At 37.3% G+C, this 27,695-nt stretch overlaps 1 protein-coding gene across 5 annotated transcripts in view; it reads right to left on the bottom strand.

The window, feature by feature from the left end:
• LOC120525402 (synaptotagmin-like protein 2) overlaps positions 1 to 27,695 on the bottom strand; it is a 541,287-nt gene that overhangs the window by 274,840 nt on the left and 238,752 nt on the right. The window contains exon 1 of one of the 5 annotated variants that reach the window (XM_039747660.1): positions 4,521 to 4,585. The exons of the other annotated variants lie outside the window; for them this stretch is intronic. The gene's annotated coding sequence lies outside the window, so the exon portion shown is untranslated. Of the gene's footprint in view, positions 1 to 4,520; positions 4,586 to 27,695 lie in introns of those variants that run through there. 5 annotated transcript variants of the gene reach the window in all.

The raw sequence follows: 27,695 nt of genomic DNA, 5'->3' as shown, positions 1-27,695 counted from the left end.
GAAAGAATGGATGCCTATCAATCCATCTTTCAAACCTGCTTTTTGAGAGCAGAATTGTGGCGCATCTGGAGCCTATCATAGCGAGAATAGGATGCATGGCAGAAAAGTCCCAGGAAAGGGCACCAGTCCATCACAGACTGAACAAGCACACACACACACACACACACACCTCTTTAGCTACATCAATCATTCTGGAAACTGAACATCTGAGGAAATAGACACTCAACTTCTCAAAAAAAAATGTGCACCAACAGGTCGATGTAGAAACTGGTACTATATCTGGACTGGTCTACCCACTATACCTTGCAGTAGACTAAAAAACACCCACATGTGACTTTTCCAAAACTGCTCAGCATTGCAGTTAATTTCAACTCAAACTGTAAAAAATTCAGATAATTCATGATCAATAGGTACCTTTAGATCTGGGATACCTGTAACTAGGGAACGAGGAAGTCCAGGATTGTCCGCACCAAACACGAACATCACTGAAACTTGTGAGAATCTGCTGAACACGTGTCAGTTTCACTGTCCATGTCAACATCTGATGACTAATTCACATTGTCATTACTATCGCTCGATTCCAGCAATGGTTCAGTTTAATCTAAAAACTGGCTCTAAAGCATCAGGTCTTCAAATAGTGTTTGTGGTTGAATATTAATAAATTACCATAAACTGGCAGAAAGTATATGTTCATGTTTTTTTACTGCATGATTGTAATTGTGTGTGTCGAGGGTTTACAAGTACTGCTAATGCAGTTAACAGAAATGTATTCCAGCAACAGTACAACTCATTGTACAAGAAAAAGCTCCACAGTCCATGTGTCTTGCTTTGAATTTCACTAAAATCTTGTAAAGGAAATCATTCACACAAAATAAGGAAAAACACGCTGATTATACATGCAAAAAATGGAAATTTTATTTATAGTATTCCTTTAGATCTGTAAGTATCTAGGTTGCATTTGTGAAAGTTTCTATATGTCCTCATTACATATGGTCATATAACTACATGATAATGCCTAACAGTTCATTTTTCTCTCTAGCTATCTAACTTCAATCTAAGAGCTTTTTTATTGTGACAACATTAGAACATTCCACTGTTTTGCTGCATCCCAAAAATTTTTCAGGCTAAACACCACAAATGGAGCATTACAACGTCTCCCTGAGAGTAACAGGAATAACCATCTTTGCAAAAAAGTGACTTACACCAAGGCAAATTAAAATTAAGGTAAAAGATGTGTTAAATAAAGAGCATTAACTGGTGGCCAATCAAAGTGGCTGGAATGGAAAATTGTAGCCACAGAGTTCCTCCAGAATTAGAGTTTGACAACCTTGCTTTATAGCTCCATTATGAGCTACAGAGTATTTTAAACAAGTTTGCACTTTTAAAAAAAAAAAAAAAAACACTTGTTACTTGTGATGTTCACAAATGACAGAACATGTCACATGTAATATTTTCAATATTTGGTTTTTTAAGATAATTTAATAGCAAACTGCAGGCATCACCTAATCAGTGGTCTTGTTAAAAAGTAAAGTTTAACATTATCTAAAAATGGATTCCAGCGGTGTCAAGCAACCAATTGGTACAATCTCATACATTCCAAATGCTTTAATTTCCCAATTTAAACTTTGATTTGTAGAAATATACAGAAGTATTACTTCCATATATCAAATATGAAAGAATGGCAAGTCTCTGATGGAGTCAAATTCAAGGTTACACAGAGAAAGAAGCCATGGAGTGAAACAGTTATTCATTCAGCTTCCATTTTTCCTTTCTATAATAAAGTAACACCACCAGGGAGAGGACTTGTGTAACTTCCACTCTGCCTCTACTGGTTACTAAAGACAAGAACTACTGGATGTAGAAACTGCTACTTCTGCAGTCGCTATGTCTGTCCAGCAGGGGGCGCTAGCTCCCTGGTAGGAAGTAGTTCTTTTTTAATTTCAGCATGTTGCATAACCCGAAACTATACAGATATAATATTAAAAGGCAATACCCGTCCCTTAGTGATACGGCGGTAAAGAAATCACATAGGAAAAATAGTTTTCTTTAATGACGGTTAAGCAGCACAACAGACAAACAAAGCCATGGCAAGACTTTTACCAAAGTGGGAGCTCAATGTATATAGTCTGCCATTTTAGTTGCTGCGCTGGAAGGATTCTCAGGATCGGATGACGTTATCTCCCATCTGTCTGTTGGCTTCAAAGGTGTGCCAGGCAGTGTTCCAAGGGTTCATAATCTTTCTCAATGTGCAGGCCCCCTGCTTAGGTGAATAATACAATTCAAAACAAGGCAAAGAGAGAATACAATTTCATGCTGACTCCAACACACAGAAATAGTGCATGTTGCCCATTTGCAGTTGTTCTTAACTTGTCTTGTCTTAAAATGCATGCCTAGCTGTTCTAAATGATGACCCCTGTGTGCTAAATCTGCCTTTGTGTTAGCTGTACATGTGAGAAAAAAAGAAAAGCAGCTTTACAATATTTGCACAGAGCACAGTGACATATTAAACTTATATTCTGATTACACTGGTTAAATTGTTACATTTAAAATTGTTTATTTTATAGGACTTACCTAATATACCGTATTTACCCGTGTATCACATGCACATTTTTTTCCGAAAATTAGCATTAGAAAATCAGGTGCGCGTCATACACGAGGAAACTTCTGCTTGTGCACGCTCACACTCTCTCTCTAAAACGCTTCCTATACAATCTTCCTAAACTTTAGCGATTTTCTTTGTAAAAATTAGGGTGCGTGTCTTACAAGGGCACGTGGTACATGAATAAATACAGTATTACTGGGCAGGAGTGCAATTCTACTTTACTGTTTCACGCGTCTGCGTTTACTGTATATTGTTATGATGATGTCATGTATTGTATTTTTCTATGTACCTTGTTACACAAATGGATGTAACACCAAGAGAAATTTCTAGTAACTATTTTGCCTGGCAATAAAGTTCAAAGTTCAAGCTCTGCCACTTCCACTCAGGAAGAATAATCATCCACCATTACATCACACTGTAACAGTTGCCAGCTGATCAGACTTAAGATAGACATCCATCCTGTAGAGGTGCTTTTCATGTACAGTATGTATTGGTTTGATATAGAGCATGAAACTCTACATCAGTTCATAGGCAATTATTCCAGCATTATTTTCCCTAACTTTAAATCAATTAAATGGGAACTCCCAGATGAAGCCTGATGATTCTTTAAACATTTCCTGTCCTTCAAAATACATACAAATACCAACAGTATGTAATCCAATAGGGCTTGCAGTATATACTGTATCCCTAAATTATAATTTGCAAATAAAGACATTCATCTAGGTCATCTAAAATACTTTTGCTGTAAAAATAAAGACTAGAGTCAGGGGTAAAAAACTTAAATAGATATAAAAAGGTCTCTCAGCAGGAAACACCACAATTAATGGCAATTACTAAGTAAATAAATAAAATTGCATACATAGATACAACCAAATGAGGCAATGCCCTGCATTAGTTAATTGTTGCATACACTAAACTGGAGAAACATTGCCAGCATGCTCCTCTTCCAGTTACAAATTTTCTTTGTACATGAACAGCCTGACCTAACTACCCAAATTTCATCAAGGTTGTTTCTTATAATTAAACCAAGTTAATGTTTAGCTGCTTCTCTCTCTAGACATATCACTCTGTTATAAAAACATCCATCCAGTTAACTACTTTCTGTATTACTGTGATGTGCATTGCTGAATGGGACCAGCCCCTGAAGCACTAACCATTCTTTTCAGGATTGCAGAAATTAGATTTCACAAGCCAAGTCATAATTCTGCCAGTGCCACAGAAAATTACATAAAGCTAACTGAGTGAAAAATAGATTTATTACAAACTAAAAGACACCAGACAGGAAGGCATTGAAGTTTTCTTGTAAATGATATTAATCATAACACAGCATAATACAGTAAACAGTATATAAGGTTTACAACCATATTTAAATATATATACAGTATAAGACATAAGTAAATAAAACAAATCCTGCCCTACCCACCAGAAACTAAAACATGTAAAAAAAAAAACCAAAAAAAAAACAGTCAACTCTAAAAATAGTAGGAAGGGATTAAACCTCCATATAAATTCAGTGTTTTTAGTTTGTTTGCTTCAAATGTGTTTCAAAAACTATTTTACATATTACTAAAAACAGTAAATGGGGTTCACAGATAAAAAAAAAACATTAAATACCAGAGCTGTATCAAAATGAATTCAAAAAGATATCTATATTTTTTAAAATTTGTTTAAAATAGTATCAAAAGAACAGACATTTGACAAACAAGAGGAGACCATTCAGACCATCAAGCAAGTTTGTTCAGCTAATAGCTAAGCTGTCCTAATATTTCATTCAGATTTTTCATGAAGGTTGTCAAGGTTTCTGCTTCAACTACTGTCTCAGAAGTTTGTTCCAGAATCCCACAGCAAACATTTCTGGTTTCAGTCCTAAATGCACTTCATTTCATTTAAAAGTTATGTCCTCAAGTAAGTGACTCACCTTCAAGCTGAATGAATGTTTCCGAAATAGTATTGTGTTTAAATAAAATATTCTGTGAAGAAACCAAGTTCTGCCTTGGAATAAAACTTTAAAAGAGAAAAAAAAAAACTCATCACAAGATAATTAGTGATTACATTTGCAATAGAGCTTAGCTACTCATATTGTAACAAGCAAAACTACTTGGGGATTTTTAAGATCTATATTGGCTTCTAACACTTAATGGAGCACATGTTATAACCCCAAACTTAAAATCTAGTGCTCGAGCAAAAAGATTTCATTAAGCAAAATCTCAAAACAACATATTAACTTTAAAATTAAGTCAAATTCCATGATTACATGTTAACATTTTAAAAACGAAACATCAATATATACCTTCAAGTATGTGTGTACACGTGTGAGCATTACCCAGAAATAAAAAATCCTGCAGGAATAAATTGCATGATCCAAAATTTTCTGCCTGCAAGAAGATTTTCTTCCGATGTGAAAAATGAGGGATTTTATAGGCTTGGGGTGTAAATTTCAAAAGTTAATTTTATAAAGAATGCTATTATTATGGACAAGGTACACATACTAGTACATTGATTCATGAACATTTTCTGTTAGTTAAATGCAAAATAAATACTGATTATAAATGCTAACAGTCAAAACCTAAATAATTTAATCAGTGCAATATAAAGTAGTAAATAAGATTACTAAAGATTGTTCAATTTACATAATCTCATTAAAAAACTCTTTAAGATGTTTTTGTACCACCACTTTTTAAATCAGGTTTTACACATTTGCTGTTTGCCTAAGTACATAAAGGAAACCTTAGGTGGTTAACTAAACATTATTTTTCAGCTAAGTTGTGAATAATCAAATTGACTAAACTTAAAAATATCAGACTACTGATGTTTAAACTTTCCAAATCTTTTCATCCTTCTAAAATTTTCTCCAAATGAAGGGTACCTTTGTGAAATCAAACTTTCTCTTTCTCTCAATTTCTGGAATTTTAGAATGGATAGATATAGATATATAGATATAGATGTATGTTAGTATTAATTATACTACCATACTCTTAACTGGAAACTGTACCCCTGTCACTGTCGTGGCATTCAAAAATGTGCCACCTGTGCTTCATTACGTATTACTTGTTATACTAAATAGACATTACTTTAGCTGCAAAACAAGCACCATGAATTTAAGATTTTCCCAATTCATTTTTCACCTTTTTTTTTTCAAAAAAGCCTTACTAATTGCCGGTCTCCAAGATGCATACTGTGTCTAACTCATTATCTGTCTTATCATTTTAGCAGTTTGCCTTGTACTTCAAAGCATCATTATCATATGTGCTGTACTTCACTAACTCAAAGTTTATTCTGGAATGAACAACAAAGCAGCTCATTCAGATGCTTGATTAGAACCTGGGAATGGGATAGTCACTGGCCATTTCTGACACAATAATGAAGAAGCCTTCTATAATACAGTATTGCTAATCAATTAGTAGGACGACTATAATTTTGATTAATCTGGATTACAAAAAATAAATCATATATTTTCTATACCAGTGGTCATCATTTAACTGCAAAGGGAAAAAATAACAGCTTTTTCCACCTAATAAATGCTATATAGCCAAATAGGTCTCTCTAAAACTCCAATCCTTATCAGCATAAGGAGACAAATGCTGGAGACGTTAATGTAGTTATCATTATGAGTAGATACCGAGTAGTTTTATAACCTTTGGATAAAACTTGTCCTTGAAATGAAGGAAAAAAAAAGTATTGTACAGAAGTTACTTTAAACACTTTAAACTGTTCAGGTAATAGGCCTTTTGCCTCTACTCTTACATCTTGTCAAACTGAACGAGTGCAGGGTATGCCGACAGAATTAAAACACAAAGCAAGAATCTAGGCTTTCATTTTTTGGTTTATACTTTTGCTTACTTGGTTTTTAATTGCAGTGAATTCATGGTTAGCTTTTGAGGACATTTGGAACATTTTCTTACACTAAGTACACTAAGAATTTTTAACAAATAAGAAAAGACCATTCAGTCTAACAAGCTTGTTTGTTTCACCATTTGTTCTATGTGTTTGCTTTAGGGCAAGAAGTAGGGACTGATACAGTTTTGAAAAGTCACTTTTCGGAGGAGATAGAGATAAAGAGATACTATATTATCATACTTTGTGAATTTCCCCTTGGGATTAATATTCTCCAGCAGCAGCATACTGATAAAAAAATAATATTAAAAAGAGTGATAAACATGCAGGTATAACAGAAAATAAATTTTGTATAATGTTAACATTAAGGCTGGCATCTTTCAACATCTGCAATAAGATGCTGTAAATGTTTTATCAGACGGTCGTAGCGAGCACCCTCTTCTACGCAGTAGTGTGCTGGAGAGGCAGCATAAAGAAGAGGGATGCCTCAAGCCTGGACAAACTGGTGAGAAAGGCAGGCTCTATTGTAGACACGGGGCTGGACAGTTTGACATCCATGACAGAGCGACGGGCACTAAGCAGGATCCACTGCATCCACTGAACAGGATCATCTTCAGCAGCTTCAGTGACAGACTGCTTTCACTATCCTGCTCCACTGACAGACTGAGGAGATCGTTCCTCCCCCACACTATGCGACTCTTCAATTCCACCCGGGGGGTAAACGTTATTATACAAAATTATTGTCTCTCTGTTATACCTTCATTGTTATCACTCTTTAATTTAATATTGCTCTTTATCAGTATGCTGCTGCTGCTGGAGCATGTGAATTTCATCTTGGGATTAATATAGTATCTATCAATCTATCTATATGCTGAATAGGACCGGAGAAAGTACAGTCCCCTGCGGCACTTCTGTGTTGTTGACCACAATTTCATACTTGCAGTTCCCAAGACGCACATACTGAGGTCTGTGTGTAAGACAGTCCACGATCCATGTCACCAGGTATGAATCTACTCCCATCTCTGTCAGCTTGTCCCTAAGGAGCAGAGGTTGGATGGTGTTGAAGGCATTAGAGAAGTCCTGAAACATAATTCTTACAGCACCACTGCCTCTGTCCAAGTGGGAGAGGGATCGGTGTTGCTCCCACCTTCTCCTGGTATGTGAACTGCAGAGGGTCGAGGGCGTGGTGGACCTGTGGCCTCAGGTGGTGAAGCAAGCAGCCGTTCCATGGTCTTCATCACATGTGACATCAGAGCGACAGGAAAGTCATTCAGCCGGAAGTCATTCAGCTCACTAGGACGCGATACCTTTGGGACTGGGGTGATACGAGATGTTTTCCAAAGCCTCGGGACTCTCCCCTGTTCCAGGCTCAGGTTGAAGATGCGCTGTAGAGGATTCCCCAGCTCCAACGCACAGGCCTTGAGCAGTTGTGGTGATACTCCATCTGAACCCACTGCTCTGCTGGCATGAAGTCTCCTCAATTCTCTGCTTGTCGCTTCGAGCTGCAGCCAGTGATGATCTTCATCCCATCCAACACTTCCTTCATGCTGTTATTCTGCAACTTCTGCTCCATCTTTCTCCTGTACTGCTCCTTCACCACCCTGAGCTGGACTCGGAATTCATTCTGCACGCGCTTGAGCTCATGCTGATTACCGTCTTTAAAAGCCCTTTTCTTCTGGTTCAAAGGGCTCTTGATGTCACTTGTAATCCATGGCTTGTTGTTAGCATAGCAGCGTACTGTTCATACTGGAACTACAATGTCCATACAGAAGTTGATGTAGTCAGTAGTGCAGTCAACAACCTTCTCAATGTTCTCACTATATGATCCCTGCAGAATATCCCAGTCCATAGTTCCAGACATGTGAATTTCCCCTTGGGATGTGAATTTCCTTGGGATTAATAAAGTATCTATCTATCCATCCATCCATCCATCCAAAGCAGTCTCTCAGAGCCTGCTTTCCCTCAGGGGACCACTTCCCGAATGACCGTGTGGTTGTAGGTAGTTCCCTCACTCTTGGTTTGTAGTGAGGCTGAAGCAGAACCAGGTTATGATCCGTTTTCCCAAGCACAGGCACTGGGGTGGCATTGTATGCATCTTTAACATTTGCATACAGTAGGTCAATAGTCCTATTTCCCTGGGTGTTACATTCCACATACTGGGAGAAGGCAGGTAATGTTTTGTCCAGCGTCACATGGTTAAAGTCTCCAGCGATTAGCACAAGCAACTTGGGGTGTTGCTTTTATAGTTTAGCCACAACGGAATGGATGATGTCAACTGCTATCTCCATGTCCGCCCGAGGGAGGATGTAAACAATAAGAAAAACAACAACAAAGCCCCTTCCATTATTTTTAAAAACAGCCAACATGTCCGGTCATTGTCAATCTCTTGCTACTTTGTTTTGCTTGAGAACATGCAATCTGCTCATCAGCATCTTGCTACTGCTACTTGGACTGAAGGGAGACTTGACACACCCAGTTATACGATTCTTTGCATCACTAAATATTTAGTTAATGGTTTTGATGCAAATACATATTTAAAGGCTTAAAGCTTTGTTGGACTGTTAACACCACTACAACAAAATTTAGATTGTTCATTCCTTGTGTGTTTATTATTAAGAGACTGTAGCTATACATGGTGAAACCTTTTACTGGTGGTAAACTGGTTTGAAGGAAAGAAGTGAAAGTAAAGATGGCCCCAATTGGTAGAGCAGCCTAGTGTTAAATATGGACAGTCAGAAGGGGTACAGGTAACAGTGGTATAGTTGGTTTTGACATTTCTTCCTATTCCCCATTGAGAAAAGAACCCAAAGGGTTAATTGGTACCTTTTATGGTACCTTTTATATTGAGTGATCTGATACAAAGATTAATATCCTGGACAGAAGAGAGACTGGTACAGGTAATCTGTGCAGACTTCACCACCCTCTGTGCAGCTTTGCACTCCTAAACAGAATGAATGCTATACCAGGAAATAATCCAGCCAGGTAAGGATGGATTCCACATTAATCAATACATTTTTAAATTCCTACTATTGCAATTCATCTGACCTTTGTTGGATATTGCATATCATCAACAATACTGTAGAAAGATTGCTAAGGTATCTATATTAATATTGTATGTATGCTACTAACATTACTGTGAACTTGGCATGGCAGGAAGACTTGTATGACTCAGTTGTCACTGTGGTTCTAATGTTTGGAGATATTTGCGCTTAACAGGACTACTTATGTTAAATGTGTCCAAGGGAAGGTGCCAAAGAAAAATCTGTAAATGAATATTATTCAAGCTTCAGTTAATTCCAAGATGGCTTCATGCACAACGCGCCTACAATTAATGTTCAACATGTTGAGAGGAGGTACAGAGCTCAGTCAGTGCTGGCCCAGGAAAGCTGGAATCATCATGTGGTCTTACCAGTTACAAGGTAAATCATGAAGGTCAGGGGCAATGCAAGTCATAAGAGCAGTACAGATCTATGTATTCTAAACATTAGCAGTGACAATGGGTTCCTAGGACATTCCTCATACTGTGACTGGTAAGAGAGGAGCCTAAATGTTTAAGTGAGGCTGAAAAAATACAGGATAGACACAGGTGGTATAATATTTACACACAACACTGGGTCTGGCATTAGATTTCTCTATTTAGAGTGGACTGTCACCTGGGATGGTGAGGGGATACTCACAAGTCACTGCTTAGGTGTTAGAGGTTTTTTGGTAAGGACACGATTCTCTTCTGAATGCATAGAAGCTGCAGAGATGAAACTGAGCACTGCTTTTGCATAATGAAGAAAACCTATTTAGAGTATTCAGTCTTTTTAGAGACATTTGATTTGGAGCATACTACTGAGTCTATAGTCCTGCTGGGAGATTTCAATTCTTGTGGGGAGAAAACAGAAGTAGTTGGTAGGATTGACCTGTCTGATGTGCAGCTGAGCAGTTAATTTATATTGGAACAAATGGTTGCTTATAATTATACTTGGTACCAGAGTATCATGAACCAAAAATTAACAACAGACTTTGTAATTGGTGATCTGAGGCCTATGTTCTGGACATCCTGTTAAACAGAGGTGCTGAGTGGGGAAATGATTACCACTTTTTCTTAAGCTGGCTCAGACTGATGGAGTGCCTTCTGAGCAGATCGGGAAGAGCAAAAACGATTAGTGAAGGTATGCTAGGAACAAACAAGAGCGGTCTCTGTTCTGAAGGAGTTCCACTTTCACCACTGAAAAGAGCTTCTCCTATCTTTGTGGAGCATGTTGGGGACAGAGTCTCAAAGTGCCCCGTCGGAAACCTAAAGAATGGAGGTAGGTGCAAGGTACTGTGACCAAATGCAATAGTAGTTAGAAGGTCTTTGTGTTTGACCATAGGAGTGACTTTGACAGTCTCCAGCAGTTACTAATAAATAAATAACTCTCTGCATGAAGTATTTGATGGGGTTGTGTTCTTATCTTCGGCCAAGGTTGCACTAGGATTTATAAAATTGGTGAAGGCAATACAACAGGTGGTGAATAAGATGTAACAAGACATTCTAAAAGAACTTGATAGTGTGGGTGTATTTTGACTAATATGCCTTTTTAGTGCCAACTGGAAGAAATTAAGAGTGCCTTGGGATGGGCAGACTACATTTTAGACTCCAGGGTTTCTTAGAGAAGTTATAAGAATATATGATTTCAGGGCTGTTGGCGAGTACCACACATTCCTTGTGTCTGCCAGGCAAGAGCTGTGTTTGCATGTTTGAAATTATGTGGAGTTCATTCAATGTGGCAGATGGACTCCACCCAAGACATGTCTCATTTCCTCTTCTCTTTAGGCGTTTCTTTGACTGGATAATAAGGCAAAACAAGGCAAGTATTAAAATTTGGCAACCTAACCATTTGGCATCTTTGCCATTTAGAATTATTCTGAACTTCAGAAATCAGATAAAACTTAGTTTGCTGGTCAAATATCCCCATCCTTTCTTATGGCCATGACCACCAGCTTGTGAGTACAAGAGGCCAATGTTACCTTCCAGCATAAGGCTTCTGATCAAACTATTGATGTATAAGAGTGGAACACCACAATATAGATGGACTTTGGATTAGCATCACTGTTTTTCCTAAGGGAAAAGTCAGTTGAGATGCTTTGATCTTGTAGTTCGAATAGTACCTCTTGGGCATTTCTTAAAGTAGGAGTGCCAGGTGCGGTAGACTGGGGAAAGGCTGGTAAGGGGGAAGACCTAGCAACCAGTGGAGTGATTATCTATTTGGACTGAGACTGGAGCATTTGAAAAATTTGCCAGAAAGAAATTGCCTGGTCATTATCCTATTGGACTTTTCCTGGTGAGCATTGAGCAAAGAACAAGTGGCATGATGATACATGTGCATAATACAAAGCTTGTTTAAATCTTCCATTAAAGATCATATTAAAAAAATGAACTCCATTTCCAGAAAGAAAGCACTGCATTATTTTGGAACCTTTCTTTACTTAAAAACATTGTAATTAATACAAGTTATATGTATTCTCTCTCTCTCTCAGATTCCCCATCTCTCACATTCACTATTCCACGCTTTCATTGCTTCATGGACTGATCCTTCTAATACCCCTTTGGCAGGTGACCCTTCTCATAGGATCTCTCAATTTGAGTGGATCTCATCACTCAAGCAGACAACACTGAATTAATCAGGGTTTCGTTTGTTGACTTTTAGAGATAATTTTGTACTTTCCTTGTTGTTTTCCTATTTTCATCTCAAGAATGTAGTTGTATCTAAATTTCTCTATTCTGTTTATGCTCCAGTGTGTCCTACATTAGTGCTTATTCAGTAAGGTCTATTAGACTTTGTTTGTGTATTTACTACCATTGTCTCTATATTGTTCCTAAATCAGTGCCAGTTAATCTGATCAGGGTCAAACACAATAACACAATGTATAAAAATTGAATTAAGTTTGCATTGACTATCCAAGTGTTTACAATGTATGATGTGTATTGTGTTCAGATTTTTTTTTCCCCCAAAATTGTCCTATGTTAAGGCAACTCTCATAAACAAAACACGGTTGGCAAACCATCAGGCATTTATATGTATTATATAAAAAACAAAAGGTGCACATATGTTTGAAATGTATGTAAAAAAAGGACATGCAGACCTTTGCAGGTTAGACAACAGCAACTTGACTGCCATTATGAATGAGGATGAAATCCTTGGACCCATTGTCAGACCCTATACTGGTGCAGTGGGTCCTGGGTTTCTCCTGGTGCACAACAATGCCCAGCCTCATGTGGTAAGAGTAGGCAGGCAGTTCCTGGGGGATAAAGGATTCATTACCATTGGCTGGCCCCCACGCTCACCTGACCTAACACCTCTAAGACATTATGCTTCGGTCCATCTGACACCGCCAGGTTGCACTTCAGAATGTCCAAGAGCTCAGTGATGCCCTGGTTCAGATCTGTGAGGAGATTCCCCAGGACATCATCAATCGTCTCATTAGGAGAATGCATTGACGTTGTCAGACATGTAAACAACATGGGGGCCATGCAAGCTGCTGAGTACAATTTTGAGTTGCTGCAATGAAATAGCCTGCCGCATCATTTTTTTCCCCACTTTGAATTCCGGGATGTCTTTGAATTCAGCCCTCTGTAGGTGGATAATTTTCATTTCCATCAAACAATTTGGCATCCTTTCGTTCCTAAAACAATACCCAGTCCATATCAGTATAGATATCCAACTTGATTTTTTTTTTTCCCTATTGAGATCTGATGTGTTTTCAAAGTGTTTATAATACACATATTTAAGACAAATTAGACCTTATATTCTACTCAGTTTAAAGAAGACAACATACAACCTAATGCGTTTCTGGATGCATTACGGATACCATAGCTACCCTCAATGCAGAGGAATTTGTAAACCTCTGACACTCTCGGAATACTAGATGCTATAATCTCACTTCACATTGGGAAAGCAGCAGGCCCTGATAGATACCTTGCCAAATTTTATTTAAAAAAAAAAAAAAGTTTGCTTTCCTTTTATTAGCAACATTTACAGAAGCTACAGACAAAATTCTACCTCAAACTTTCTGCCAAGCATTAACGGCTAGAAGGATTGAGAAAGTGTTTCTTTCGGTAATATCACAAGACCAAACTGGATTTATTAAAGGCAGACTTGTAGCTTCCAATCTTTGATGCCTGTTTAATGTAATATATATTCACCCAAAAAGTCTAACACCCTAGATATAATTGTCAACGTTGGATGCAGAAAAAGCATTTGATATGGTTGAATGGAACTACCTCTTTAATACATTGGAGAAATTTGGGTTTGGCCCGAACATATGTGCATGGATCAAACTACTGTATACCAGTCCAGAAGCTTCAGTTTGTATTAACATTAATACAGACTACTTCAAACTAGAATATGGTACTAGACAAGGATGTCCCTTGTCACCATTGCTTTTGGCAATTGCCATTGAGCCACTTGCAGCTTACTTTCGAAATGCTTACAAGATAAATGGGATTATCAGAGAAGGACTTGAACAGAAAATTTCACTATATGCAGATGGTTATGGTACTGTATGTATGCACACACATATATATATATATATACACATATATACATATATACACACACACACACACACATATATATATATATACACACACATATATACATACACACATATATATACACATATATACACATATATATATACACACACATATATACACACACATATATATATATATATATATATATATACACACACACATATATACATACATACATACACAGAATTTCAAAAGATTTCTGATTAATTTGAATAAAAGTGTGCCCTTTACAGTGAACTCAAGCACACAATATGAGATTGGACACCTTCCCTTTTATCATCACAGATTACTTTAAATACCTAAAATGTAAACATCACAAGTAAACAAAGCTTTTAAAAATCAACAAAATTTTGCTGTCTGCATAGAAAAAATTAAGCAAGACTTGCACAGATGGTCAACCCTTCATCTCACTTTAGCTGGAAGAATTAACACAGTCAAGATGAATAGCCTTCCTAAGATTATTTTTCTATTTCAAAACATTCCAATATACAGTAGGACCTCGGTTTTTAAGCACAAATATAGTTAATTAAACCATAGAATGCGCAGCATAATAGTTAACTAAATGTAAAAACATTGAACAACACTGAGAAGACCTTGAACAACAGAGAAAACTAACACTGCAATAATTTGCGCTATAGCGCTACCAACCGCTGGCTAAAAGCACTTTTTAAATGAGTTTTAAGCACAGGGAAAAAAAATTAACATTTGAAAAAATCCGTAATTTAATAAACCACCAAGAAAAATAACATTGCAACAATGCACGCTACAAACAGATCGCTGGAAACAGAAGTGAAAACAAAATCAAGCCCAGCGCATTCTTTAACTGCCTTTCTACCTTAATGCGTGAAGCTCTCTCTCGCGCTGCCTGTGTGTCTGCATCTCGGGCTGGCACTGTGTGTGTGTGTGTGTGTGTGTGTCTGCATCTTGGGCTGGCACTGTGTGTGTGTGTATGCGTGTGTGGCAATCTCTTGCACACGCGCGCCTCTATCGCGCTGCCTGCGTGTGTGCCCGTGCGTGTGTGTGGGGGTGGGTGTCTGTGTATCGCGCTCTCTCGCTGCACAGGAAATGCACAGGGAGAGACTGAACATGTACAAACCGAAAGGAAAACTGGCTTGTTCGTATACCGAGTGTGTGGTCGTGAACCGAGGCAAAAGTTTGGCGAACTTTTTGGTCGTAAACCGAGTTGTACATGTACCGGGACGTTCGTGAACCGAGGTTCCACTGTACATCAATCAATTTTTTAAAAAGTTAGATATTTGGAATTCAAAAACATCCATGTATCCAAAGGGCGACCCTAAAAAGGCCTAAAGAAAAAGGTGGCATGGCTCTACCTAACTTAAACACAAGCTAAAAAAATCTGGACATTGACACAAATAGATGAACATACACAGGCTTAGTCTGCAATAGAAATAAAATCTTGCAGTACTTCTTTATATTCTTTGCTTTGTACCCCAATAAATACAAGTCATTGCCAATATACTAACAACCCAATTGTGTTTCACTCACTCAGAATATGGAACCAATGTAGGAAGTATTTCAAGATAGAGGAGGTTTTGTCTGTGGCACCTCCGCAAAATAACCACTTTTCCACCCTCTCAAATCGTACACAGTTTTTAATGTCTGGAAAACATTAGGGATTAAAATCACTTAGAGATCTGTACATAGACAACGTCTTTGCATCCTACGAACAATTACACTCCAAATTTAACTTTCCAGCTACACATTTTTTTCACTACCTCCAAATCAGAAACTTTGCAAAACAGAACCTGCCCCATTTTCCTCACCTCGCACCTATTTCTATTCCAGAAAAAAATATTGATCAGCCTTGAGGACTCAGACAGCATTTCTAGAACATACAAAAACATTTTAAAGTCCCTCCCTTTCAAAGATCCCAGAGGATAGTGGGAAAAGGATCTCTCACTCAACATCTCAGAAAAGGAATGGAAGGTAGCAATGCACAGAATTCACCCATGCTCCCTATGCGAAAAGCATATAATATTCAACTCAAAATTATATATCAATTGCATCTCTCTCATTTAAAAGTTGTCCAAAATATTTCCAGGGCAAGATCCAACCTGCAAACATTGCTATCAAGTTCCAGCCTCAGTGGGCCACATGTTTTGGGCCTGCACCAAATTAACATCATTCTGAACCAAAATCTTTAAATGCCTATCAGACAGCCTTGGAGTCACAATCTCTCCTAATCCACTAACAGCTGTGTTTGGTGTACTTCCAGATGGGCTTAAAATGGAGAACAAAAACTGCGATTGCTTTTACTTCATTGTTGGCACGTAAACTTTTCTTGCTCAACTGGAAAAATTCTAACCCACCTCTTTTAAATCAGTGGGTAACTGATGTTATTCATTATTTATACAGGAAAAATATCCCATCCTCACAGGATTTGTGCAAAACTTATAAAACTGGGCAAGATCAGTAACATTTTAGAATAAGCATTTAAATTGAGGAAATGGATTATCTTTGTTTATTTATATATTTCTTTACTTATTTTTTCCTACTATTAAAGCCTCACTCTGTTAGTCCCTCCTTCTCTCTCGGTGGTTGTTCTGATGTGAACTTAGTTTTGTAAAATTTGACTTGCTTGTATGAAATGTTATTTGCATTAAATAAGTTTAAAAAAATTCTTTTTAGAAATAAATAAAACCACTCCTTTAATAGTACCAATTTAACTTATGTCAAATTGTACTCAAAATCTACCAGAATTGCTTTGGAAAATGTAAAATTATGAAATGTTTTGAACAACTGAAAAATGAAATCTGAGTATCCAGTTATGCATGCAGGCATTCTCCACAAAACATAAGCCAACAGAGATGTAAATATTTACGTCTGCTAATTAAACTGCATCTGCGACTGTATTTTCTTCATTTAATCGCCTATAAATAGTTTGATCAATCTTGGCACAGCAAGTGAACAGGAATAAAAGAAAGAAGTCCCATTAAGAACCACATGGTAAACTATTAAACAAATTCTCAAGGAGGAAAAAAAACAGTTTACAATATTTTTTTCTTAATTTCTACAACACATGTAATCTGAGCTGGAAATACAACTAAACAGTGCATTGATTTTATTTGCTAGTCTTAGCAAATGAATTGAAAAAAGAAATTCATTTCGTGAGAAAAAGCCTATTAATACACAATTCAAGCACATTATTGATATACTGGCAAAAATTAAACCTGTAGCAATGCTCAAATATGGACGACAAGTCAGCATCACTGACAAAAGATTCGGGGCACATATTCTAGGCCACAATGTAAACAATAATTTAATATCCCTGCATTAACCTGTCTACACTCAAAACAAATAATAAAATAAGTGAAATTTGCAGTAAAAAACTGGCAGCTGTGGTTTCCAAAACTTTACTGTTTAAAAAAAAAAAAAAAAAGTGGCAATACTTTTAGGTGTACGATATAACTTTATAGTAAATAACTTTTTTTTTTATTATTATTATTTACAGCACATAATAGAAGTAAACATTTAACCATAACCTGAAGTTCACTGTGCTTAAAAAAGAAATGGAGAAGCTAAAAGAAAATTCTTTGTACTGTATGTATCCAAAATCTACATTAAGCCAATTACAAAATAAAGGTGGAAGAGAAGATAAAAGGACACATTAGTAAAACACAAATAAAACCATTAACTTGCACCTGGAGAAAAGAAAAGAAAGGATGTTCAGGCCTCTGGAATATGGAAGATCACCTGTGAAGAATACCTGGTCAGCACATACAATCGAGAGAGAGAGTGTTAACCAGATATGGGCGAGAATTTGTTGCTAAAGCTAAATTATTTCTATTTACACTGGCATTATTCTGTAAATTAAAATCAATGGCACCTTGTCTTTGTAAAAAACTGGAGTTTTGTAAATGTGCTTGGAGTGTATAGAGCACATTTGAAGTTGGTCTGAAACAGACTGATCACATTTAACATAAGTTTGAATGCAAATGTATTTTCTATCCGGATTTAACAACCATGTGAAGGAAAAGAAAAGAATGGTGTAGGGCAGCTGCAGTAGTCAGGTAAGCAAAGGAAGAACCAGCAGTCTGTATGGACTCCTTTGCAGCTATAAAAAGTAAATGCAGCGTCATGTGTGAAATTGACCTAGGATTTCCTTTGTGAGATTGTCGCATTCTTTTGCATCTTGTTAAAACACAACTTTTAATGCAATGTTTTTTCATGCTGTGTCATTATGAACAGTCCATTTTCATTCTAAGTCAGTGGCTATGGTGTGTTGTGCATGAATGAGACGACCACCAGACAGGGGTTTGAATGGCAAGTGTACAGTAAATATCAATTAGAATCTATATATATGAAACACATACTAAAGACTTTTTTCAGAAAACTAATGGTCATCACAGGCCTTATGTAACAAACTCTGAATATTGATGAAGGCCTTTTCAAAAGGTTCAAGGGACTTAAGTGGCTTGCAGGCCTGGAGTTTGACAACCCTGTTCTTAGAGAAATAATGGTTACTGCCATCCTTTTATTATAGGTTTGCAATGTTTCCTTTGTGTGAACACTTCATGGAATAAAATTACAGAGCAGGTGTTTGCTTTTTAAATGTAAAAAAAGCATTTTCATATTATAGAGAGAGAGATCTCTCTCTCTATTAGATAGATATCTATCTATCTATCTATCTATCTATCGAGAGAGAGAGAGAGAGAGAGAGAGAGAGAGAGAGAGAGAGATAGAGAGAGAGAGAGAGAGATGGCCAACAAACAGTCATAAAGCAAGGCACTTGTCGTTTTCAATTAAAACAAAATCAACACCATTTGCCTTTTAAAGAAATGCTTATGGGGGGAAAAAAGCATGATGACCATCATCACAACTACCTTCTATCAATTTCTTACATTACTTATTTTATGACAGTTTCAGAAAGGCAAAACCTCTTCCAGCAACCTCAGGTGCAAATTATCCATCTATGCAGTAATATTTATTTAGTGCCCATACTGAAAAGGTTTTAGATTCATATACAGCTACTGAACTTATTCTCAGCTCAATGGATTCTTGCTGTTTATAGAATGCTTTTAGGTAAACAGCTGTCCTTAGCGAGAAGGTTTGCTTTAGCCACACTATATACATGTTAGAAAAAATGTAAATTTTGCAGAAGCTCAAAACAAAAACACAAAATCATAACGGCACCAAATAATCCACCCCATCCCAAACACAAAACTTCTGGCTTGAATAATAAAAAGCTGCTTCTGCTAATGAAATGGTTGTAAAGGGCAGACCTGCTCAGATTGTCCCACAGGTTTATATTTAAAGTCATGTAACATTTTCAAAAGAGCAGGTCCAACACACTGTGCATGAATAGACATTTCCTTCCTTGCAGTCACCAGCATTCAGAACGATTCATCATTACAATAATTGGTAACAGAGTGAATTATTCTTGGGAGGAGATCATGTCATGTGGCAGACTTGCCCTCTTTTTTTTTTAGGGGCAAAAGTATTGCAAGATATGGAAGATGAGCTGGGTAGATCAAGCTGGCCAAATGATCTTTCCTGTGCATTCCTTCTTGTCCCATTAGCTCTAGTTAACTCCAATTCAAATTAATATTCTTCCAAACAGAAAGCCATTTTAAGACTACAAAGTTTTTATAATGTGCGCCAAAGGGAAAAGGGGATATCTGTTCAGCTTTTTTTATTATGTACTTATTATTGTACATTGGTCTTCCTAGAATACTAACTTAGATCCATGAATCAATCCACAACAGTAAATAAATAGCAAACTTATAAAGCACACAGCATAGATTCATAGGGTCAATAGTGTCACATATACTCTGTACATGTTTCTTGCATGTGTTAATTAACATGTCACAACTCTCCAGAGGCATATTCAGTGCACCTTACTTCAAAACCTGAGCCTTGCCAGGACAAGGGCACCAACACATGGTACTATGCAAGGGAAATCCTACAGCAGAGGCACAATACAATTTATTTTGTATAGCAAAAAAAAAAAACCCACACACACACGAAGTGCCACAATGGGCTTTAACAGGCCCTGCCTCTTGACAGCCCCCACCCCCCAAGCCTCGACTCTTCAAGAGGACAAGGAAAAAACCTAATCTATCATATCTTAGTCTATCATATATCCTCCCTATGGCATTTGCCACTTGACTGACATACAGGGCGGCCAGTCCGAGATCTCTTTTCTTCTAACACACTGGTCATCCCCTACACACAATGAAACAAGCGAGCTACTGCAAAACTCCAGTTATCTAAGTGATCTTGTTTGCCTTGCAATTTATATCAACTAAAGAAGGGATTTAAAAAAAAATTGTTTATGGGCTGGATGTGGAATTGGAAGAGGATTTTTTTCTCTCACAATGTCACAATCAAAGTGCGTTTGTCTGATCTGTCAATCTATCATTGCTATTCCAAAGAAGGAAAATGTGGAAAGGCACTTTCGAACTGTTCATAAAAACTACGAAACGGACTTCCTTCCAAAAAGCGATCCGAGAAAGAGAAAGGAGCAGGAACTAAAATCGTAGTTAAAATCGGACAGCTGTCATTTTTCACTCGGCTGAATTCAAAAGCAAAGTCAGACACACAGAAGCATCGTTCCGGGTGAGTCACTTGATCATTAAGCATAAGAAGTACTTCCAAGATGGAGAGATGATAAAAGATGCCTTTGTTGAGGCAGATGGCTATCGAGAAATTCCTGCCGAGATTTCAAGACCCCTGGCTGGAGAAAAAGGAGTTTCCCCTTGTCATTAAACATGCAGAATACAAGAAACTTAATAAAGATCAATGGCCACTTAACATTTTTTTGTCGATCTGACCAACATGTTGAATGAGCTTAAATTTACAGCTACAAGGAAAAGAGAATGGTCAAAATGATTAGCTCAGTTAATGCTTTCAAATAAAAAATGCAACATCTGTCCTCAAAGCTGCAGCGCCTTGATTTGGGGAACATCCATTGCATATCCAGCTCTGGCGAGGTTTTGGAAGGCGTGTGCACAACTTGACAGCATACGCAGATTGAAAATTGTCTGTCAGACTTTAATGGAAAAAAAGTAACGATTCGAGTGTTGCACGATGTAGCGGAGTAAGAGTAGCTTTTCTTCTTCACAAATGTACTCAAGTAAAAAGTATGGTGCAGGAAAACTACTCTTAGAAGTACAATTTTAAAAAGTTACTCAAGTAAATGTAACGGAGTAAATGTAACTCGTTACTACCCACCTCTGATACTCAGTATACAGTATATATTTTGACCTGGTCATTTTAAAAGTAGCTTGCAAGCCGAAAAAGTGTGGGCACCCCTGCTCTAAAAGTTTGTCTAAATATGTTCACATTAGTGAAGTTAGACCCTAGGTGTGTGTTCTCAGGGCTAAGACTAGAGTTTGACATACTGATTGAAGGTTTCCCCAACACCATGCCTTGCTAGTGTTAATACTTTTGAAGTGTACAATTGACACATTTTGGCCAATTGGATGGCTTTTGTATGTTAGAGAATTTATAAATGTTTTGTATAATGAATCAGAAACATGTAAATCTTAACATATAAATGTGAACTTAGTAACAAATTAGAGCAACAGAAAATTGGCAGATTTTCCCCTTTTGGGCATATTATAATGAACACTGAAGGGTAGGGATGGGTATCATTAGGATTTTATTGATACAGATATCACTACGGATACTTATTGATACTCTTACCAATACTACTCTCCATAATGTGGTGCAAAAAATAAGAGATAAAACAACGTGCTAATAGCTACTTTTGACACACTGGAAAGCTCACAGATATTTCTCTTCTCAGCAAGTATGAGGATGTTAGATAATGTATCTCTTGAAGGGGGTGGTACCTGGGGTTAAAGGACTGTCATCTCCCTAAAGTTGGGAGGAAAACAAAAATAAATTTCTAACTAACAAACAATCTATATCTATATCTATATATATTTCACTAAGGCAAGACAACCATGGAAAGCACGCCGGAAGGGCCGTGCCGATTTTATTACATTTCCGATTTTTCCAATGTTAATTTTCTCCCTGTGCTTAAAAAGCATTAAAAAACCAGCCTGATTATGCGGCGTATATTACGCCGCGGGTTGGCTAGTTCTAAAAATTTTCGAACTAATTTTGTTTTTGCATTACTCATTATGATTGTAAGTTAATTTAACCTTAAGGTAGCTACCTAGTAATCAGCTTTATCCTATATCAGTGGTTCTCAGACTTGGTCCTGTGGAACCTTATGTGGCTGCAGGTTTTTGATCCAACATGACTCAAAATAAATAATTGATCTCATTTAGTTGACTGGTCTTTTCTCTTATTCTGCATTTAGAAAACCAGAGCAGTAAGATTTTCACATTATATGACATTAAGAAATATTTGTATGTATTACTGCCGCTTTAAAATGCTTTACTCCTTTTGTTGTTTACTTATTATTCCCTCCAGAATACAGAAACTGGGACATACAGATCACTTAATTAGGCTAGGAGTCCAACTAAGAACAAAAGTTGGTTGGAACAACTGTGCTATGCTATGCATACCTAAACCAACTTGATTCCACATTGGTAAAGAACTCTAAATCCGTCACAATAAACTTTGCATCAGTCCGACGATAATCTCATACTCATTTTTCCTCGTTAAACCATGGAGTCCGATGAATAAAGACTGATGCTTTTCCCCCTTTTAATTCCTTTACTTTTAGCTGTTACACCTCTTGGGGTAGGTCTTTTGGCTGATAGTGTAAATATATTGTAGCGACAGATGGCACGGATGTCCCAGGATGCTCTACAGCACTGCAACTAAAATTAATTTTAATTATGATTAATTTTTTTAGATTTCAAACAATTCTTGCATTTAATGTTGGGTTATAGCTTTTAGCAACAGGAGTGTAAAAGTTAAAGTTAAAGTTTAAAGAGGGGGTTGGAGTTTGCCTACCACCTCTAACCGATGCTGCCTGGTGCAGGAGTACTGGTATCAGGACTAAAGAGTAGGGCTGAAGTTGAATCTTGCGGTTTTGTACCCAGACTCATTTTAAAATTTCCTGAGGTTGCAAATGCAGAAGGGTGGAGGAAGTGCTGAAGTACCTGGTCAATCAGTGCTAGGTGTATAGGATTTTATACATTTAATTAAAAAAGTCTACACCATAAAAAGCATAAAAGGTGAAATAGGGTCACCATAAAACCTTACACCAGGGCTATTCAAATACAAATTCAGTTGGGCCAGATAATTTTTATTTATACACATACACACACACACACACAAGCTATAAAATACAATCTGAGGTAGTGGCAAACAAAAACTAAACATTTTGATCATATCTGATCTAGGCACATCTCAAAGTGCATAAGATCAAGAGTGCACAGTATTAGCAATAACATTGGTTTCCCTTTTAAAATAAATATTTTGGTCATATAACAGTCTTTATAGAGGTAAACACTCCGTTACAACAAAGTATTTTTATGGTCCCGACAGTTTCCCCATATGACACGAGTCTATAGAAATCTCGTTATTATGAAGTACATTCAGCAGATACTTTCATTACAACAAAGTGAGCTTGAAATGCTTGAATGAATTATCCACAGAGCAGTTAGTTCTGTGGTCACAGCCCAGTTGTGCACAACAATCCCCAAACAGAAACACGGTTATTTAAAAAAAATATATATATTTTTTTTTTTCTTCAGACATTCCTCGTATCGTTTTTGTTTTCGGTGGTTTTGCTTATTGCTCAACAACATTTGAAAAAAATCCATTGGAATTTAACTCATTGTCACCCTCCTATAGAAACGGCAGACATGAAAAAACAATAACAGTTCATATTAGAAAGAAAAAAAAAAAAAAACTTAAAATTTTTGCAGCTCTCAAAGTACGGCAAAAAGAAAAAAATACATTGCCAGTGAATTCAGAATTTTCGTAAACTTTCTTAAAAGGCCAATCAAAAAAAGAAGAAAAATCTCTGGTTGCAAATGTATGCAAACTGCTGCATTTGAAGACGCAGAAAAAGTAGTTTTTATGTGGTTCAGTGATGCTCGTTTAAGAAACATTCCTATTAATGCAGCACTCATTGAAAAAAATGTGTGAGGTTTGTAAACTCTCTTGGGACCACCCCAACTGGAAAATACGCCAAAGAACATCCCGAAGTACAATCGCCGCTTCTGTGGAAGACTGTTTATCTTTTGCCGGGGTAGTCTCACAGCTCTGCTGCGGCTCGGCACTGAAGTAAACAGAAAAGATCTTGACGGGCAATGCAAGGAACAATGTAGATGCAGGGAACAGTATTACTTAGCCACTAACCTGGTCACAACACTGTCTGACTGCTGTGTCGGTGTATAGGAGAGAGGCAGATTATGCTACAATAAATAACCGTGCTGTTCCTGTTTCAGCTGAATAAAGCTGGTTTTGCTAAAGTACTGAGACTCAGCCTCGGGTTTTGGATTGTAAGACAGGGACTTGTAGCTCAACCACGATCTTTAAGGATTCACTTCTGTGGTGCTTCACTGCAGAGCTGTGAGCCTGCTGTTGTCCAGCCCCAGCAACAGACAAACAATCTTCCACAGACACGGCAATCACGCTTGTTTACAGGAGAAGATTGAAATTAACGCGAAAGAAGCTATTGAAATGTTTGAAAACGTCTGGACACAAGTTATAAAGCACTATAGTGACAAATACAGAATCTCATTACAACGAAATTTTCATTACAACGAAATATTTTGTGGGTCCCTGGCAGTTTGTAGTAACGGAATTTTACCTGTATTTACATGGCATCTTTCTCTCTACTTAACACTTTGAATCTCATGTTGGATGCAAACCCACGATCTTTTTAATGTGAGGCAGCATTGCTACGATTACATCACTGCAAATATGACCCAGTTAGTCACAATATGTATTTAACAGAATAAGAAAATACAACACACACTAGCAGAGCTATCAAAGCTATAAGTGCACAAACCCATTACAAGTGAGAACGGTAACTAAAAGCACAAATACAATTTTTACGGCACAGTCAGGGAACATAGGTTTGTTTTAAATCAACACGTGTGTTGGTATTGTGATGTGTCTTGCTACTGCCTGGGCTCTTAAGGAAAGGAGTCTTGGGGTAAAGCTCTTTTTGAGGGCACTTCCCTAAAGAGAGCCGAGGAACAGGATCAGGGCGAGAGGGGAGCAAATGGTATAAAAACAGGAAGAGATTTCCCCAGAGAAGTGTTTTTTTTGACAGGTTGTCACAGTATCATTGACTACTACCACCACTTTAAAACTCACAACACACTGCAGTGTGGGTTGAATACTATACTACACCGAGTGTTGCATTCATGGTCTGTACTACTAAGAAATTTCGGAAGGCTTGCAAATTGCATTTTTCTCATTGTTTTCTTCTGTGTTTCTGGCGAGAAAACTGGCTGGGCCACTCAAAGGCTGCTTCTGGGCCGCCATTTAAATAGACCGGCCTTACTTAATAAAGCCAGAGGCATAATGCTGAAGACATTGAGAGGTGGGATTTCAGATGTGCAGCATGCAGTCTGTTTGCTACTAGGATGTCTTTCCCCATTCTTGGACTCCAGCTATGTGCTCTCTCAATTTCCTAGCAAATTCTAAAGGAGTTGCAAAGTAGAAAATTCTGCTTGTTTGGTTTAGTTAACCATTTCATGTCAATATGTTAAAAAGGGAAAAAAGTAAAACGGGGAATTTGAATGGTGGATTTAGTAAACTTTACAAAACCTATTCACACAATGCAGTAACTAAATTTCATGTCTGCTCAAATAGTGTACAGCAAATTGAAAGTAACCAGAACATTTGAAATTATGATTATTCCTTTGCTCGCTTTGAATTTTAAATACATAGGAGTATCCCTTAATTTCAGTGTATCAATAAGTCACATTTAAAAAAGCACTGACCACAGCTACATTAACCCACTAGAATATGATTTTTTTTTTTTTGACAAACCGCAACAAGCAAAAAACAAATACATTTAACACTCATGAGCTCCTGGTCATTTAAATGTGGAAAGTCTGAGGGAAAACCAAGAACACAAAACACTTCAGTTTTAAAACACAATAATTTAAAAAAAACTAAAATATTGAACAACAAAATGCTAAACATACCTGAAAGTAGACATAGTAGCCCAAATGCAAGTAACAACATCTGTACTTACGAATTAAAGTTGTAAGAGCTCTTTGACTTTCACAGGTGTTATATAGGATTACAGTATTGTGAGTAAAATAAACCAAAATCTAAGAAATGTTTGACCCTTATTTTCGTAGTGTGCCCATACTATACACCCCAGTATAAAAGTTTCACTAAACTACATTTTGTCTCTACTTGCTACTTGACTGTAACCTCACAGTTTCTTCTACATCCCAACTCTTCTAATTTATTGTACTGTTTTTATGAATTTACTATGTTACTGTGCACGATTCTGGTTCGCATTAATAACTTGTTCATTATTGCAAGTTCTCTCTGATCACTTGCTTACTATCTTTACAATTTATGCTGGAAAATTATATCCCTTCTCGGAGGACACAAGCTGAAACTAAGGTCTCTAAGGTTCACAATTTAACATTTATATTTTTGGAGAGTTTTTTTTTTTTTAACTGTTTGATCACACCTGACCACGTCAAGTTAGCTTCTTATTCTCCAAGAATTGGCTTTAAAGTATGCACTAAGCAAATGGTGCTTAGTCTCTAGAATAGTTGGATTGTTTTCTGGGGTATAGAATATTAAGCATTTCTGAATTACAGCAGGTCATGGTATCAAAATATTATAGTAACATAACTACACGTGCAAAAGTTCGCTGATGACACTGCTATTGTGGGCTGCATCAGGAGTGGGCAGGAGGAGGAGTACAGAAAGTTAATCAAAGACTTTGTTAAATGGTGCGACTCAAACCACTTACACCTTAACACCAGCAACACCAAGGAGCTGGTGGCGGATTTTAGGAGGCCCAGGCCCCTCATGGACCCTGTGATCATCAGAGGAGACTGTGTGCAGAGGGTGCATAACTATAAATATCTGGGAGTGCAGCTGGATGACAAATTGGACTGGACTACCAATACTGATGCTCTATGTAAGAAAGCTCAGAGCAGAATATACTTTCTGAGAAGGTTGGCATCCTTCAACATCTGCAGTAAGATGCTGCAGATGTTCTACCAGACGGTTGTGGCGAGTGCCCTCTTCTACGCGGTGGTGTGCTGGGGTGGCAGCATAAAGATGAAAGACGCCTCACGCCTGGACAAACTTGTTAAGAAGGCAGGCTGCATTGTAGGATTAAAGTTGGACAGTTTAACATCTGTGGCAGAGCGACGGGCACTAAGCAAACTCCTGTCAATCATGAAGAATCCACTGCATCCACTTAACAGTGTCATCTCCAGACAGAGGAGTAGCTTCAGTGACAGACTTTTGTCACTGTCCTGTTCCACTGACAGACTAAAGAGATAGTTCCTCTCCCACACAATGCGACTCTTCAATTCCACCCGGGGGAGTAAATGCGAACATTAATTTTATTTTAATTCTTTTCATTTTTATTACTATTTAATTTAATATTGTTTCTTTGTATCAGTATACTGCTGCTGGATTATGTGAATTTCCCCTTGGGATTAATAAAGTATCTATCTAACTACATTCCAAAAAACAAAATTAATTAGTCTTTGACCAAAAGCAATAACTTTGTGGTCAGAGTAATAGTTCGCACACCTATTCTATCACTGGTATAAAGATGCAAAGTCAGCTGTGAAGCTTGTT

The sequence above is a fragment of the Polypterus senegalus genome, chromosome 3, assembly GCF_016835505.1.
Source record: "Polypterus senegalus isolate Bchr_013 chromosome 3, ASM1683550v1, whole genome shotgun sequence".
NCBI lineage: Eukaryota > Metazoa > Chordata > Cladistia > Polypteriformes > Polypteridae > Polypterus > Polypterus senegalus.
Note: the sequence above shows the minus strand (reverse complement) of the source record. Positions and strands in the feature narration are given on the sequence as shown.